General features: G+C 43.8%; 1 pseudogene; it reads right to left on the bottom strand.

Moving 5' to 3' along the window:
* Window positions 1-5,174, bottom strand: part of LOC111974412 (neural-cadherin-like) — a 191,971-nt pseudogene that overhangs the window by 100,675 nt on the left and 86,122 nt on the right.

The following is a 5,174-nucleotide window of genomic DNA, read 5'->3' as shown; positions in this document are numbered from 1 at the left end:
ACACACTGAAAGCTAGGTAATCATTCTGAATAGACATTGGACCCACCTCAGCAGCGCTGCTCAGACTGTCCTGGTCCTCGCTGGCCCTGACCATGAGCAGGAAGCTGTGCTGGTCCATCTCAAAGTCTATGGTCCTGGTCAGAGTGATCTCCCCCGTGTCCGCCTGCATGCTGAACAGACTGCTGGGATTGATGAGCAGGCTGTAGCTGATTGGTTGCTTCTGGAAGGACATGGCTGGAGTTGCCAGGAAGCTGCCGGAGAGAGGGTCGGGAAAGGGAATTTTSTATTTATTTATTAGGATCCTCATTAGCTTACGCTCATGCAGCAGCTACTCTTCCTAGGGTCCACACACAACATTACATAATATAKAACTTTAATAGACAAGAACAGCTCAAGGACAGAACTACATACATTTTAAAATTCCTGTGCTGACAAAACACTGAGAAAATGATTGATACGTGATTCAGTTTAGAGAGAGAGGGAAAGTGAGAGAGAGAGAGAGCGAGAGAGGGAGGGAGAGCGTGTGAGTGAAAGAAAGAAAGAAAGAAAAAAAGAGAGAAAGAGAGAGAAAGTAAGAGAAAAATGGAGAGAAAGAGTGTGAAAGAGAGAGAAAGTAAGAGAGAGAGAGAAAGAGAGAGAGAGAGAGATGGTGAACACATCTAGCATGGTTATTCAGTTTAGCGATGAAACAGAGAGACGGGAAATGTAGAAACAGGACAAATGTTTTCTGGTGTGTGTAATGTGTACCACAACGGCAATGGAGTTATGTTCAAGGTTTTTGATGAGTTCCCTCAGGCGCTCAGCAGGAACAATCACCACAGATGTTACTCTTTCAACTGATGGGTGCGTGATGTAAGTTCCTGTCAGTCAACATAGAGAAGCAACTGGAGAGATTATAGGAGGCAGGAGGCCAAAGGTCAAATCCCTTACAGTAACCGCATTTGCAGCAGTGGGAATTAATTTTCATCTTCTTGGTGATAAGAAAAAGAGAAATAAAAAACATTTTTTATGGTTTAGTTTAGTTTTTATACATGCTTTTATACTTTTATACTCTAACTAGTAGTTCATTGTCTGTCTTGTTAGATTATCAAATGCCAAAACATGTTCACTCATCACAGTGTTAATACTACTTTTATGTTCCTCGATGAACGTGTCCTTCGTTGGTACTGACAAATTGGCGGTAGAAAGTCCTTCGCTCTGCATGCCACATGAATTGCCAGATGGGTAGGGTGGGATCATGTAGTCACATGTTGTGGGAGTTCGTTCTGTATACGATCGAGATCCTCGGTGCTATTTACGGACTGTTTAATTGGCATGATTTTGGGTATCTCTGGCTCTCAGTCGTTCGGTTGTTTGGCGGTATTGCATGTATGTGTTTAAAGAAGCGCTGTGTTTCGATGGTTAAGTTTTGTTGCCGATTACTTGTAGCGGAGTCCTCGCCACAGATACAACGGAAACCTTTTTAGGTTGCATCTGGTTTTTCCTTAGAATGGTCACAGTCCTGTTGTATATAATAAATGCACAGATAACACATCCCTTTGGGACCAATTCATTAAAATCCAATCAATCCGCTCACTCTACTCAGGTATTCGACGATAGATGTCATAGTGCAGCAGAATCTCGTGATTGGCTCGAGTTCGGAATGAATGACAGCAAAACATTTTTGTTTGTGGGGCCGCGTGCTTGGCTCGGATCTAGAGTGCGTCTCGTTAATAGTACTCGAACCCAGCATAATCGAGACAGATCGATCTGCCAATCTACCTTCATTGTGAAACTGTGACAATAGATGGTTGGAGCCCTTAGACTGCTGATCGCGGTCCATTTAGACACGTATACCTCTAAGTCAGCTCTTTTGATGTGTGTCTCCTCCTCTATCTGTTCAATCGCGACATAACTTCTGTCTATATAATTACGTCAGACAAAGGCAAGGTCTTCTAATAATTCAATTTCTTATAATTAAGCATTTGCTTTCTAGGAGATAATAATAGTTCCTCGCAGACATGTCTCCTCTCATTTTTGTTAGACTCCAGGGCGTCTGAACTCATCGAGGTGAGAGCACAGACAAGAGTGGTCATTGTTCGGACCACGCACGTGGGGCTGCCACTTAGAGTTGAGAAACAAGAGATGTAGTATATGGTTCTGACCCAGTGGATGGCGCTGCTTGCCTCGGCTGGTAGCCGTAGTGCCGCTTTTGCAAGCGAGGCTCTATGTCCATGTCAACTTTATCATTGCCAGTTTTGCTAGCAGCGCACGCACAGCTAGGCTGCCTTTCACTGCTCTGCATCATGTCAGATTCAACTCACACACGCATCAGTCTGGCTCTGCAAGTGTGTTCACTATCGACTCGCAAGGGATCAAGCACTGAATGAGATAGTTTGTCACGAACAAAGAAGAGTAGCTAGGCACTCGCTTGATGGCCCACCAGAACATAGACTGTATCCACGAGAATAGTGTCGAAAAACCTTTCGGTACTACTCCATCTAATGCTATAGAGCGCAGTTCTATCTGTTTTTGCGATTCTGCTTCATTTCACACTAGCCATTGGTTGTACTGAAATGTTTGTTACTTCCTTTTGTGTAACGCTGTAGCAGGTCATGGATAATACTTTGAAGAACTGCCTGCCGAGAGATAAGCCTAAACAAAATTTGTGCATGCTGGCGCATTTGGTATTCTCGATTTAAATGACGAATGATTTCTCTGTTTGGTGGCTTTGTAGCTTCCATTGAGCTTTCAGCTATGCTTTGCTGTTCTAGGTGCTAGCAGACACTACGAATCCTCCACAACTGCTTTGAAGGAGTACTGTCTTGTATTTCGCAGCATGTTTAAACAGAGGTGGTCTTTTTGTTTACATACGAACTCTCAACATAATGCGCAACGTGTTCAGCACATAGCGCAACCTCTGAGCATTTATAGGATGTTAGGGAAGTGTGTTGTTCATGTTGTCGAGAGGGAATGTGTTAATGATTACGTGCAGGGAGACTGATGCGGCCGACATTATCCTTCATGGCTAGAGAAATGGGAACGTATTAATTCGGTATATGGAATGTGTTTACAATCTTATCGTTGTTATAGTCCAAGGTGGGAAGCGAGAGTCAGAATGCAGTCAGTGTCCTCCGTTAATCTACAATTCACGTTGTTGTGCACACGCTCAGACCATTAAAGCATGCAGTCACTCCCGGGTACGCACAGCTTCGAGTCAAGCAATCCTTCCCACATGGCCTCACTTCTCTCCTGAGTCTCAAAAACGTTGTGTGATTGAGGATCAGCTGTTGAACAAGCGTACATTAACTCGCAATGGTTGAGTCTGCTTCAGTCTCAATGCTCGCAGATACATCACTCATGCACCTGGCATCATAGTGCCATCAGCATCATTGAAGTGAAACCAGTACACTGTCGCAAAAACAGAATCTGCGACAATTATACACAGGATATTCCCCTCCGGATGACGTTTCCAGTCAGCACAATCTCGTAGTCCTATTAACTCTACTGATTGGTAGTGACCGACTTGTTAACAATAAGCCAGTTTGTCTGGATATTGGATGGTTTACATCATTCAGGGTGTTGGTCTGTCCATTATGTTACACCTTATGTCCGTTGGCTTGCGTGTGCTCGTACAAGTGTGCTGTGTTGTTGTGGGGCTTTCGTGCTTGTGGAGCGCAGATGATTAAGTGTCGGGGTCTTTCTTCGGCGTGTGTGTGTGTAATTAATTCGAACGTGAACGCCTTTAGATGAGATTAATTTATAATTTGGGCGATTGTGTACCACTGGGTGGTGCGTAACCTGGATACGTTTGAATGGTCGCAGGAGTTGTCATGGTGGAGGATGATAGATGTAGTCTTGTGATCAGAGCGCGACACTTTATTTAGCCAGATACAGGAATGCTATAAACATGTCAGTATTCCTGCATCGTGATTTTCGTTTGCTTGCAACTGCGTTCTACAATATACCTCGGGGAAGAAAATCGGCTAATCTGAGCGTGGCGTAATAGTGCAAAGAGGATCCAGTCATGGGGAGCGGCTATAGTTCACTCTCAAAGTTTAGATTGATTCTTCGTGATATAAACACGGAACGACTGGAATAAGACAGCGGCGTGGCACGTCTACATCGTAAACGTACACACTAAAAGTTCCACACAAGGAATGGGGGGAACAGAGGAATATATAGTCAGTTATGTGGATTAGGAATTGTCACAAGAATCCAGGTGGTCGCGGCTGGATACATATAGACAGAGCATGAAAATGGCTACACCACTATGATAAAGGAGTCGGCTCGGTTATCATCTCTGGCGTAACTTTAGAGTAGTATGTGCCGCTCGGTTGGCCTACCAAGGTGGGTGACCGCCGACTAGTGGCTGACCGCCATGGCCAGCATCGCGGATACCATGGGAGGAGGAGCTTGCATATTTCCTTCGTTTAGGATAGTGTGAGGACATCGAGGTATCCTCGTTTTCTTTTTGTTATTGTGCGGTTCTTCATACCCGTGGTAGGTTTTGTCAGAGAGTGTTATCTATGTTTGGTTTCGGTCCCCGTTGCTTAATGAAACGCCACGTCATATTTGTGCTGAATAAAAGCTAATTACGCATTCCCTGCGGCTGTCTCCCGAATTTCTTTTGTTACCAGCTGTGACACACCATTTCACACATGCATCAAGTCACACACACACACACACACACACACACACACAACACCACAACCTCACACACACACACACACACACACACACACACACACACAACAACACACCCACACCACACATAGGCCACGCGAAAAACCAAACACACAAACAACAATTTGCACACATGCAACAAAACATGCGAGAGTCACAATACACCATACATAATGGTAAAACCAAAAGTTTTAATAAAGGTCATAGTTTAAAAAAACAAGTTGGCAATGAAAATAATTTGCTAGTAGTTCAACAATAATTTTGAATACATAATATAGTACCGATTGCAATGATATGCAACATTATCACACTTAAACAGTGCAGCATAGCATCACAAACTCAGGACATTTTCAGTACAATAACCATTATGCACTCAGCAACCAGTTCACATAAATCAGGTATACATAGTTATTCAATATATGAACAGTGATTGTTTGTCACACAGACAGACAGACACACACACGCAACACGCAGAACACACACACTCTCTCACGTATATTAAAGCCTGG

Source organism: Salvelinus sp. IW2-2015, linkage group LG15, assembly GCF_002910315.2.
Source record: "Salvelinus sp. IW2-2015 linkage group LG15, ASM291031v2, whole genome shotgun sequence".
NCBI lineage: Eukaryota > Metazoa > Chordata > Actinopteri > Salmoniformes > Salmonidae > Salvelinus > Salvelinus sp. IW2-2015.
Note: the sequence above shows the minus strand (reverse complement) of the source record. Positions and strands in the feature narration are given on the sequence as shown.